We start from the raw sequence: 12,997 nt of genomic DNA, 5'->3' as shown, positions 1-12,997 counted from the left end.
AGTGGCTGCAGCAGTGTGGTGAGTGGTGGTGGCAGGTATTGTGTGTCTCACAGGTTGTTGTCTTGGACACTGGAACTGGGGAAACAATGGTTGAAATATCACATTTGCTTCTCTGCATGGAACAGCCACTATCACCACTTGCTTTCTGGTGGCCATTAATACATCCAGTGGGATAGTTTGGAGGGAGACCTTCTTATGTTCTAAACAGAGCAATTCAGATTATGAAGTAAACTGCTCTCCCTACACCAAAATGTTTGCTGCTGGTTTTGGGACCCCATGCCCTTGGTGGGAGGAGGTCATGCTAATGAGCAAGACCCTACACTTGCTTATCATTAGAGATCCTTGAAGGTAATAACTCACAGACTCTTTAACTCACACTTTCTTCAGGCTTTCCCAAGCTTTCCTGGTTATTTCATTAAGTCTCATTTTTTTTTTGTTGAAGGCTGAAAAGCAATGACACTTGCATGTCTTTATCATCTGTTATTGGTAAGTAGTAATCCATACTTTTTCTGTTTTCCAGTTCACTTTAACAGCGTCTGGGCAATCAAAGCACGTTTGCAGTCGGACCCTTTTGTAGCTGATGCTCAGCTTTTGTGCAGATGGATGCAATACACATATGTGGTCCACAATTTCTAGCTCAAGTATCTTGAATGCTGTCTCTGAGAACAAGGTTTGTTGGTTTGGGGTTTTTTTTTGTTCCCTTAAGGGTTGCCATAGGAAGAAGGTCCATCTGGCTCTGGGGAAATGCAGAAGTGGTTTATGTTTAGAAGAGGTAGGCAGTGCAGTCGAGGAACAGATCTGCTGGTGCAAACAGGGATTTGAGCAGAGCCTGAAAATTGTGCAAGCCCTAAACCATTAGGTCTTACTCAGTACAATTTATTCATAAGAAACAGAAAACAAACAAACATAATATTTGCAGCAAGTTACAGGAAGAATTAATAACAAAAATGCCAAAGATTGAGTCAATGGCAATTGCTTGCTGTAATAGATGTGACCCTCCTCGTGTGGGGAAAAGCTTCCTGTAAACACTTCAGGAACTCCAAGTGATGATGCTTTAAGAACAAACCCACTTGTCCCTTTCTGCTGCCTCCTGTAAACAAAATGACGTCTGAAGTGATTGGACAATGGTTAAATATTCAAAATATAATTAATGCAATTTAAAAAATTGTTTATAATTAGGATAAGTTAAAGAGTGACAGATCTATGAAAGACGGTTTCTTAGCAACACATTCATGGAGTCTTTAAAAAAAGTTCTATGTCTGCAGGAATATAAACATGTATCTATCTAGCTGTTTAATTTCAGCACCATGGTTGCAAAATAAATACTTTGTACAGAAGTTTACAAAAATAAATCCATTTCAGTTTTTTTTTTTTTAAACAACCTTACTTTCAGTTGGAGGTTAGCAATTTAAAATTCTTGAGGCAAAAAATTGTTACAGTATAACATCTCTACGAAGCAGCTACCTTTCCCACGGACATTTATGTGTGTGTATCTAATTTCTTCTGAAGGCAGCAGCAGAAAAATACTTTGAATTCTGTTGTAATTCATAAAAAAGATGCTTGTAATCTGAATCAATTTATTTTTTGGATTGCATCTTTCAGTCCTACTTTTACTTCAGACATGCTGAAGGCAGAGCTGTGTGAAGTGAGGGCTCCAGCAGGGGAATGTGGAACAGTCTATGCCAAAGCAGTCTGGTAGCCTGGAGTGGAACCTTTGCAATGACACTTGGACAAGTGAGAAAGTCTGAATTTAATTTCAGGGTTCAGATTTATTTTTATAATTCCTGAAAAGCAGAGACTTCCAATAATTTCTAGGATAGCTTTTATGCATGAAGTTCCCCAGATGCCTGAAACATTACATGCTGTCTGCTGCTCCTGGTCTGTGTGACACAGGCTGAAGAGGAAGATGAAGAAGACAGAACTTTAATCCAAGATTGCCTGGAACAATTCAACCCCTGCTTTCTAAAAGGGTAATTTGACAGAGATTTTTCATCTCTGTTGAAGGTATTCTGTTTTGTATTTAAACTGAAAGAGGGAAGATTTAGATTAGATATTGGGAAGAAATTCTTTCCTGTGAGGGTGGTGAGGAACTAGCAGAGTTTCCAAGGAAAATGTGGGTGCCCCATCCCTGGAAGCGTTCAAGATCAGATTGGGTAGGATTCTGAGCCACCTGCTCTAGTGGAAGGTAATTTTCTGTTTCTTGCACAAATTCTCAGCCATGCATCCCAAATCAGACTTGTCATCAGTGCAGCTAATTCCAATCTGTGTTTGTGGCTGATATAACAGAATTTATTGTTGCTGAACTTCCTTTTCTTACTCGTGCCTTCTGACAAAATCTTTGGTAAGTTTTTTGTGGTTACTCTTCTTGCAGCTGTGTTGCCTGCAACTGTGGGACTTCAGCAGCAATCCCCTTTAGTTTCAACTTTGAGCAAATAATCTCTTTGACTGCACATCCTGAAACATTTAACAGAGCACATTAACGTTGCTCCTTTATTGTTTTACGTCATCTCCTAGAAGAGAATGGTCACTTTTATGAGGATGTGAGGGCAGTATCAAATTTTAAACAACATAAAATAAAATATCTCCTTCAGATTTGTCTCCTCCAAATGCACTGAAGTGTTACATGATTCTTTGTGAATATTTTTAACCTGGAGACACTTTTTATGGCTCTACTGCAGTCTATAGAATGAGAAACTTGCAGACTAATAGCATATGGAAGAACAATGGTAAAAATTTTTGAGGAAAAGCTGAAATGAAAAACCCCTCATTTTCTTTCTGAGTTATTTTGACAATAGTCTAAGGCGTCTCAATCTCACATATAGCACCTTACTGTTCCTCTGCCTCCCTCATTTACAGCCATCATGCAGGGACTTGTGCTAATGGTGAGGATTCTTGAGATATGTGGCAAAATCTCCAAGAAAGAAAACAAAGTAAAGTAAAATTACTTTGTTAAAAAGTAATTGCAAACTGCGTAAGGTCATGGCAGCTCATTGTTCTCTCTCCTGCCTGTTTGAGGAGCCAAGTGCAAGCAGCTCCAGGTGTGCTTGGTGTGGCAGAGCCGCAGGTCCCTGGCAGCTCCTGGGAACCCATCCCGTGGGTTTGGGGAGGAACTAATGGCTGGAAAGGAGGAAATGGTCTGCATGATTTAACCTGCAAAGCTGGACAGAAATATCAGTCCTTGGACATTATTCTTCTATTCCAAGGAATCATTAATCCATTTGAGGGAGAGGCCAACGCTTGCTGTGGTGTTTTACTGGTTCAGTTCCATGGAAGCAATGAAACAATTTTTCAGTATTTGCAATGTTTAGTGTTACATTTTGTGGTTTGCCTAGTGCAAGCCTGTTCCTCTTGTAACCACTGTCAGAGTTCACATTGACCTTGATGGAGTGGTTTTCAGTTGTAGAAGATTTGACGGAGCTGCTGTAGCAAAGCATTCACTGCTTGAAGAAATACTGATGCATTTTGAAATTACTTCTACCAGATAATTTACACCTTGACACAAGATAATTCTACAAAATATCACTCACTGCTTCATTGCACTCCCAAATATATATTCACATTTCACCATGTTTGGTTGGTGGGTTTCTGCTTCCATAAGTGTCATCTTGGAAAATAGCTTATTTCCCAGGAAATAGTTTACATGCTTTCAGTGATCTGAAGGGAATGCACTATATGATTTGCAAACACATAAAGAACAACCAGGTTTTGCCCCAGAGTCTTTGCAAGCTATTTCAAAAAGTTCTGATTTCAAAGAAAGTAAAAAAACCCCAACAACCTGCCAAGTGAAAGTTTGAATAATTCATACTTTAAAAGTTACTTTTGTTCTTGAAACACTTCAGGTCATCAAGCATGAGCTCTGCTTTTTTTGCTATAATTGAGCAGGGGTGGTTCTTCCAACTTGTGTGCCTCTTCTTTATTAAGGTTATCCAACTCATTGTAACTAATTTTAGATGATGATATTTTTATCAAGGGAAAATACATGATTGTTGCTGGGATATTCCAATAATGAACTATCATCTGCTGTGTCAAAAAGCTGTACTCATTTTGGTCAGCAGTTTGTGCTGTGTATTGTCGTGCTAGTGCTGAAATGTCAGCAGTTCATGATAAATGGTCTGAGTTTAGGGTGGTAATCTGCAGAAAAATAACATCCTGAGTCAAAGCCTTGGTAAGGTCATATGTGAGTGCTGGTGGCTCCTGCCGGTGAGTAATTACTGTTGGAAGGTCATGCATGCTGTGTTTTGCTTAGTCCATTTTTCTTTCTCAGATATAAAAATTAGAAATGCCATTTTAATTTTAGAGCTGTGAATAACAGGAGACTTAACTCAGGATGTATATGTCTGTGCACCACGTGTTTTCCAAAGAAATACAGAATTACATTAAATATGTTTTGTAAAGGTTTAACAATGAAATAGATTAGAAGTTGCCAGTGATATTCAAAGTTATTATTTGCATGCCTTTTTTATTTTTACATGGGAAAGGCCTAGGAAATGTAAATCGAATGAAGAATCATGTCATACTATTGAAAATACATGTCTAAGCCAGACCTCAGTGCTGGTCTGGATATGTTGGATCCTGGATATGTTAATTCTAAGTGAGATCACAGAACATCTGGAAAAATCCTGGATTTTTCCAGGCAAAATCAAGCCAATAAGACTTCACAGATTTTTTTTTTTTTTAATAGTAAAACATTTCATTTGAAATACAGTTCTGTAAGAACCTGCTAGCCAGAGGGCAGCACTACTCATTTCTCAGGGAGACTGAGGCCACTTGGGAGTAATAACTAATTATAAATGTTCCTACTTACCTCAAGTAAGTGCAGTCAGAACAAAGAAATTTCTCAAACAAGCCAATGTGGAAGGTAGGGACAGCTCTTGGGAGCAGATCAGGAATTCCTTATTTACTTGAGGCACTTGGTTTTCCTGCCCCAGATGACTGAATAAAATCATCCTGCAATGTGGTCAGTGATTTCATGTCAAGGAATTCACCTAGAATGTAACAATGTCAGAAAGAGCTGAGTACACGAGTAAAAAAGTCTACAACAGTTCAAGGGATATTAACATTTTCTGTGGGAAGTACTACTGCTACTTTTGTGAATTTGAAGGTAAATTAAAGAAAGTCTGGGTGATTTTGGGATGATATTTCTTCTGTTATGCTCTACTTGATAGGACAGAAATATTCTTTTTCATTTCATTTGTTATGAAAGTGGGACTCCTTTCTGAGGAGACCTCAGGTTCTATAAAACAACATATAGTAACAATGCCCCTTCAAATTAAGATTTATTAAATGCAAATGTTGCCCAGTTGGGGCTGAATCTATTATTTTTACTCACATGGAAAAAAAAAAGTATTGTTAATTTTAGCCTTATACAGAAGAAACTACCACAAAAGCAATCCATTAGAAAGAGGAAAAACGACCCCTAGCACATTGTTCAGCACTCCTATTGCCAAACTGTCTTATATTTTTAATCTTTCCTCTATTTTTATGCATCTTTTCCTTTTTAATTGCTTTGTATTTTCATTGTCACTGGTGGGGATTTATGGCAGGAGCAATGAGAACTGACCCTATTACCCTTCTGGTACACTTTTGTGCCCTGGTTCCTTCCCCCAGCTATCCATCTCTGCTGCTTATCTTTGGGATGATGAAACGCTCATCTTTGCTGTTTTGTTTATAAGAGCAGCAAGATCAATGCACACTGTCCTTCAGAATGAGAAGTGATGTGAAACCACTGATTACAGCAGGATAAACAGACTGAGAGCCACAATCAGTGAGATGCACGTGGCAGAGCAGTGAGTGTAACACGGTGCACGGCGCTCTTTGCACATTTGCACATGCTGTGCTCTCAGCCTATCTGCTCTGCACACCAGGGAGACAAAGACAGGGGTTGTGGCTGTTTCTCCATATTCTGTTTGGAGAATATGCTGGACAGAAGTAAGTCTCACCTGGTGGAGCATGAAAAGTGCCGGTAGTTGCACACCCTCCTAGTGAGTGGAATAGCTTTGCTGCATTTCCTCTGCATTTACCACAGGGAACTACAGTGGGAACATGAGGGGAAATGAGGACTGTGCCACTGACTGAAGGACTTTTATGAGCCGTGCTTGCTAACTAATTTTTTTTCTTCCCCCTCCAGTATTAACAAACATTTATTGCTGCTTGCAGACAAAATGAGAAGTCATAGTGGTCATGCTCTAAAAATGGCTTTTCCAAAGTCCTTTCAAATTGTCATAAACTGTGCTACCAGTTTTGAGTGGCTTGTTCTGATTTGGGGATGAGCTCTATTTACTGTGCTGGATTCCAGTGCTACCAGCCCATGATGATTCACATCAGAGCCTCTCATGAGTGCCCTGTGTCTGCTGGCCTCTCTTTAATGCCTCGAGTAAACACAGCCTGCCCAGGATAAAATAAATGTGCCAGTGGGGTTAGGACAGTGATGCTCAGTAATGTCTCTTGTGTGGAAGACAGCATGTTCCTGTTGTGTCATCCAGAGGAAACGAGGGTCTGAGTAAGTTCTTCACTTATGGTTATGAGGGAAGCTTCTCCTTATCTGGGGAAGATGAGTGAGTGATTGACCCCATTCCCCCCAGTGTATTAATTTTTGCTAAACTTGTTCAGTACTTGCTAGTAGCTCAGTATGTATGACACACATGCCACTCTTTCACTCTTCACCAAAAGAATTAGGGAGTTGCAGGAAAAAATGCAGTCACAGAAGACAGACTCCACAGGTTTCTGGCTGTTTGTGCACCATTAAAAACGGACATCTCTGCCCCTTTTTTGACTTGGCTCAGGTTTTTTTGGCTTGATAGAGCACAATTAATCTATAATTAATTATATATTATATTGCGTTATATTGCGTTATATTGCGTTATATTGCGTTATATTGCGTTATATTGCGTTATATTGCGTTATATTGCGTTATATTGCGTTATATTACATTATATTATAATTTAAAATAATTTTTAATTAAAAATTCCCTACAGTGACAGAGATCTGACGAATACTTTATCAAAATCTTTGAAATTACTCTTAAAATTATTATTTTTAAAACAAAATCTGGTATGCATTAAAAGACTAATCTAACAAGTGTCCTCTTGACACAATGTGACAAAACATAAAAATAGATCCTTAGTTCTTTAAAAATATCCCAAGTCTGTAAATGAACCCGTTGGAAGACTTTATTGTCTTTTATCCAACAACAAAGGACAGATGCCTTCTTCAGTGCCCAAACTGGGTGTTGTTATGCCGACATCTTCATTCCTCCAGACTGCATATTTTCCTAATTTATTCAGAACTCTTTGCATGAGAATTGTAATTGACTTGGATCGTTCTAGCTAATAGTGTTGCGGGACTCTAAGCAGAAGGAAAAAACTAGAATTATGGCGTAGGTAGAAGAAGCGAGACAGAATGAAGGTTTTCTTTAGGCAGTTTTAAGAGATTTTGAAAAATAATGAAAATTAACATTTTTATTAAAAAAAACCCTTTTATTTTTCAAGTATGAATTATGGGTACAAATTGCTATTCAGTCCCAACTAAGTAGTATATAATAAAAAAGTTCACTAGAAGTAGGAAATTGTAATGTATTACTGTTTTTAATGGGCATATAACCTGTTTGTTGTATCACTGTAGCGCTCAGGGTAAAGTGCCAAGTGTAAGATGTTCCCTAACTGTCCACATTGTTTTTCACTTGTGAGATCTTGGGATTCTCAGTAAATGTAGAATGAGACACAGTGTTCTGAAAGCACTAGTGAGAATTCCTTTACTGGTTCTCTTTTATTTTTTTAAATTCTATTTTAATAGAAAAATGTGTCTTGAAATAACCTGAAAGGTGTGATACAGATTTATGTGAAGTGCAACTTCCCATTACACTTTAGAATTCAAAAATGGCTGAAACACAATTTATTTTACTTTCTCACTTATTGTTTGGTGTGGAAATTCAAGTGCTGTCCTCTGTGTTGATGCCACATTTGTTTTTCTTTCTTTTCTTATTTGGTTTTCTTTTAATGTGGCAGAAAATGTGTCTTTTGATTCTTTTGGATGTTTAGGAGTATATTAGGGCACTGAAGCCGTAGAGATCTTTTTTAATGATGATCACTCATTAGTCTCAGTGAGAATATAAAGGGATTTCCTTGCAGTTATATGTCAGTAAATCTATAGATGCTTAATGATACAGCAGTCAAAATAGGCAATGAGGCCCACGTGATTTTCATTTTTAAAATATTATTCAAGCTCAGTCACAAAAAGCCCTATGAGCTTTTATATTTGAAAGGCAGAAGCCCTGAGGAAATGGAGGGCTGTATTTTTAAGTCTCCAGGTGCCAGAGAACTCCTTTCACATCCCTCTCCAGTCAAAGTAAGCTCATCTCCCTGTTACCATCACAAGCTGTGGACACTGTGTGCTATACAGTAACTACGTGTGGTGAATGGAACAGTATTTATCTCTCATGCCTTCAAAGAAAAACAGCTTGAAATGAAAAAAAAAAAAAACCCAATAAAAACTCTGAAAGTAAACGAAGGGAGACCATGTCTTCCTTGCTTAAGTTGTGTTTAGCTGGGAGGGACGGCCCCATTTGTGTAAGAGCACATTATAAAAGTTCAGAGTCCAAATTGTGAGAACAATAGGGAAGTGAATCCATTAGCTGGATGCCATTAGTAAATTCTGACTGCTGCCAGCAGTGTGTGAACACCTCAACCACAGCTCCACTTTCTAAAGCGTTGACTTGTACTTTATCTGCCTTGGAATAATTTGTTAAAGGCAAGAAATTACTTATTTGAGCGGGTACAATAAAGATAGGTACGTAAATAGGTATTAATATGCTTTTAAATGGCTATTAAAATGAGGGAGGCATGATTAAATCTGCAGAAAGATTCAGTCTTGGATTTGATTCTGTTATCCCAGTGACAGAAATAAAAAGTATTTAATGGAAAAAGAAAACCACACCATGCAATTTAAGGCTCTGCCAACACTTCAAGCTCCAGTGTGCAGGGGAGTGACTCCTTATCTAAGTTCAAATAATGTAGCAGGACTATCAGGAACAGTGCTCATGCAGTATGAAGCCTTGCAAGGCAGGCAGGCATTTTGTGGAATGCCTGCCTGAATGGAATCCAAGAGATGGCCTTGAATTCATTCAGGAAATTGACTCATAATAAATGTACATGGTTCAAACGAACACGAAAAGAGTCAGTATACTGTAAAATTGACAAATTTGGTTCTATGTTCTAGCTGAATTAAAATAATAGGACTTATAGGCAATCCAAGTCATATCCTACAAATAGTACAGAATTATATTACTTAGTAGCAGATTTAATAATTACAAGAGATAAGGTTTTCTTGCAAGTTCTTTTTATGTAATTTAATACTGCCCTCTTGTTAGGTTGGGTTGTATGGGACAGTATATCTGGTCCTGTTTCTAGCTCCAATGACAGAAGAAACCTGCCTGTGTCTGTTTATTTCTTTGCTACAAACATGAAATAGCAGTACAATGTTGACTAGAGCAGAAAGAGCAGAAATATGGTTTATAAACAGTGGCAGCCAGGCCTGCTGAGCTCATACATGTCATCTGTCTTGAGATGCAGCAGGACACAGGGCACTGGCACAGCTGAGTGAGGATCCACAGCAGCTGGGCAGATCCCACAGGGGCCAGGTGGCTCCCAGTCTCTCAAGGTGCTGTCATCAGCAGCTGCATGGATCAGGCTCAGATGTGGGATCTCAGTCCTGAGGAAACTCAGAGTAATGTCCCTGATCACCCAGCCAGGGGAGGGTGCCTGAGCTGGGCAATGGCTGGGCCCTTTTTCTGCTGCTGAGTTCTCTGTCCCTGAATCCTCACAAGGGATGCTCACTGTCTCCAATGTACAAGGAGGTGGCAATGAGCCCATCTGTGATGCTCCCTGAGAACTCCAGTGCAACCACTTGCACTTGCTGAAGTTTGGAACATGAATATTTTGCTTGAAATAGCCACGTTGGATGGCTTCCTGAAGGGAGTCTTTTTGGGAAAAAATCAACTAAAATGGTTCAGCTGTCTGTGAAGACAGGACTGGGGAATGATATGTTATTTGGCTCATAGCCGGTGGGAAAAAAAGCTAAGGATTGTTTTGTGGTGCATATGTACATGAACCATAGCATTTGGCTGCAAAGGCTGCCTCAAATATTAGGAATTTTCTAGTTTCTGAGTGCTTAATTTTAAAACCTTCATGTCTTCAACAAAGTCTTTTATTAGTTACAAATGTGATAAAAAAACTTGCCTTCATAAAAAAACTTAATATGAAATCCCATGAGAAATGAATGGAGGTGCTCACTAGGCAGAAAATAGATAATCTTTCTTTGGGCTGTATCCATTCTGAACTTCTCTGGAGTTGCCACATTTGTGTCTTTCATGAAGGGAGCAATATATGAAGATGCTGTGATAGGGACAGGTTATAAGAGAAAGCAGAAAGTGTTGGGTGGGAAATGAGGAGGTTTGGAGCCCAGGTTAAAGAGCAGCACACAGCTCCTGCTCCTTGGAGTGCTGCTTGCTGGAAGCCTGAACTTCAGGCTGTGCACACAGAGATATGTATAACATGGCATAAAAGTTTTAATTTAAAAGAATTGAAGAAAGCTCTAAGAGTTGCTCTTCCCTTTACAATTATTAAAATGGTTTGTATGTCAAGAGAAGGAGCACATTCTGTGTGGAACAATTAATTATGTGAAAACAATCTGTATAAATAAAATACATCGATATAAAAGTGATCTGGTACTTATATTGCTGCAGAGGGAAGAACAAAACATTTCTGTCCCCTGTAAAAAGGATTCTTATTTGCATCATTTTAGCCGGGTGTATTATTATCCTTATCTGAAATAATTTTATTACATTTGTTGTAAGTTCACCTTGGAAGGTTGTTTTGACTCTGCACTGATTTCAATTTAGCTAACAAATAATTTCATTGTATGCAATTTTGACCATCTTTTTACTCAGTTGTAATTAGGAAATCACATGGGAAATGTGAATCTTTGCCTGTAGTGGTGCAAGGCTTTACATTGTTCTGAGTCAGTTTGAAATACAGGGAAAGATGATGATGTACTTATTCTTTCCTGCAGTCTGATATCTATTAATTTTGCTACTATTATTTCTAAATGAAACTGTTTGTTTTCCATTTTGCTGGTTACTATCAGAGAAAAAACCCCAAACCCTGAACATTAAAATGCTGCAGCTGAAAACCCAAAGCCTTTATCTTGTAGGAATTTTGATGCATTTTGAATAATTGTGTGTCATTCTGTAACTCCTTCAGCTAAGTGTTGTTTTTCAGGTAAGCCCATACACAAATAACTTGGACCCGGAGCAGTAAGTTTGAATGTGTTTTGCCTCCTTTTGAGATAAGAAGGATGATGATTTCAAATGATTTTTTTCCCTGAAAAACACTTTATTAAAAATAATGAGGGTTTTTTTTCTTTCTGAATCAATATTTTTAAATATGATGCATTTCTAGCTACCTCTGACCAAATGGCATTGGTTTTCCTTTTAATGTTGTGAGAAGTGGCTTCAGATAATAGGACTAATTAGCAAAGTGCTGGTGTGTCCAGCTCTCCATTGTGGTATCCCAAAGGATCTCGGAGGGAGTGCACTTGCACTCAGGAGATTGCACAGATAAAAATCCCCATCCCAAACCCAAAACAATTGAGTGTAATGTTCTTTCCCCTCTGCATTTACAATCCCAGCAGGATGAAGTTCATAGCTGAACAGATGGAGTCACTAGAGACTATCACAATATCTGTTAGATTTTGAAATGGTGGCAGGGTGGTTAAAGCCCAGCTCTCAGCAAGGAGGACACAAACACTCACAGAGCCATCACAAACACTCTGGTGATGCCTTGGGAGGCTGCCTAGAACAGAGGCTAGGCAGTGTTAAAGGAATAGAGTAGGTATTTATTAAAAAGTGGGGGCAGTAGAAACTTTTTACCCATGAAGAAAGATGAATCATGAATTGCTGCTCCTGTGGGACCATCGGTTCATCTTGTTCGTTTTGCATCAGTGATAAAATTCCTCACGTGGAGAGGAGCAGCTGAAAGCTGTCGGGGGGATTGCAGGAACAGCTGGAGATGTGCTCTGTGTCTCAGATACTTAAAAAGAGAAAATCAGCTTCTTTTTCCAAAGTCCTGGAAAGGTCTAGAACTGAGCAAGAAAACCAGCTGTTGGTCATACTTTCCGTCTGATCCGCAGGTTTAATGTGTAAAACAGGAAAGTCCCTCTTCATAAAATTATTCTCAAGCGTGCCATAAGCATACAGTATCATTTTTAGGATGACTGAAAAATTCTGTATCAAAACCAACCAACCAACCAACCAACCACCCACCCATCCACATGTTTATGTAAAACAAAACAGAAAAAAATATTTAGGTCATGTTAACGATCCAGATTATTTTAGTAGACCCTGTGTCAACAAATCAAATGAAGGGAGGTTTGGAAATTTGACATAATATGTAAACAGAACTTTACCAGGGCAGATGGTAAGGAAATACTTTCTTCATCCATTTTGAAAGAGAATGGGAAAATCCAGTGTGAAATTACTTTAAATTAATTTTATTTTGGATTTCTTTTGCATTGCCTGGAAACGACGTATCCAATATAATTCTGTCTTTGTATAGTTTCTGCATAATAATGTTCCTGACCAATACAAGCTAGGTAGGGCCTGGGTAGTCATGTTAGACCTAAAACTTTACTGACTGTGTATGTCTTCAGGTTTCACATTTTACAAGGTAACTATAATCACCAAGATTATTAACCAAATCTGACTGGGGGATGTCACTTGTTTTTCTTATTTTTACCTCTCTGATTTCTTGAATGTATATGTTTGCTCTGGTATATGAAATACAGGTTTGTTGGTAGATATTTGGAAATGCTCTGCAGCTGAATTTTATATCTATAATAATTTGTGAAATAAATTACAAAAGGCTCCTTTTTGTAGCACATTTAGGTATCCCCTAATTGTTGCACATACAATGGCACATGGACCTTTTATCATCTGGGAGATGCC

Source organism: Zonotrichia leucophrys, chromosome 8 (assembly GCF_028769735.1).
Source record: "Zonotrichia leucophrys gambelii isolate GWCS_2022_RI chromosome 8, RI_Zleu_2.0, whole genome shotgun sequence".
In the NCBI taxonomy this organism is placed as follows: domain Eukaryota; kingdom Metazoa; phylum Chordata; class Aves; order Passeriformes; family Passerellidae; genus Zonotrichia; species Zonotrichia leucophrys.
Note: the sequence above shows the minus strand (reverse complement) of the source record.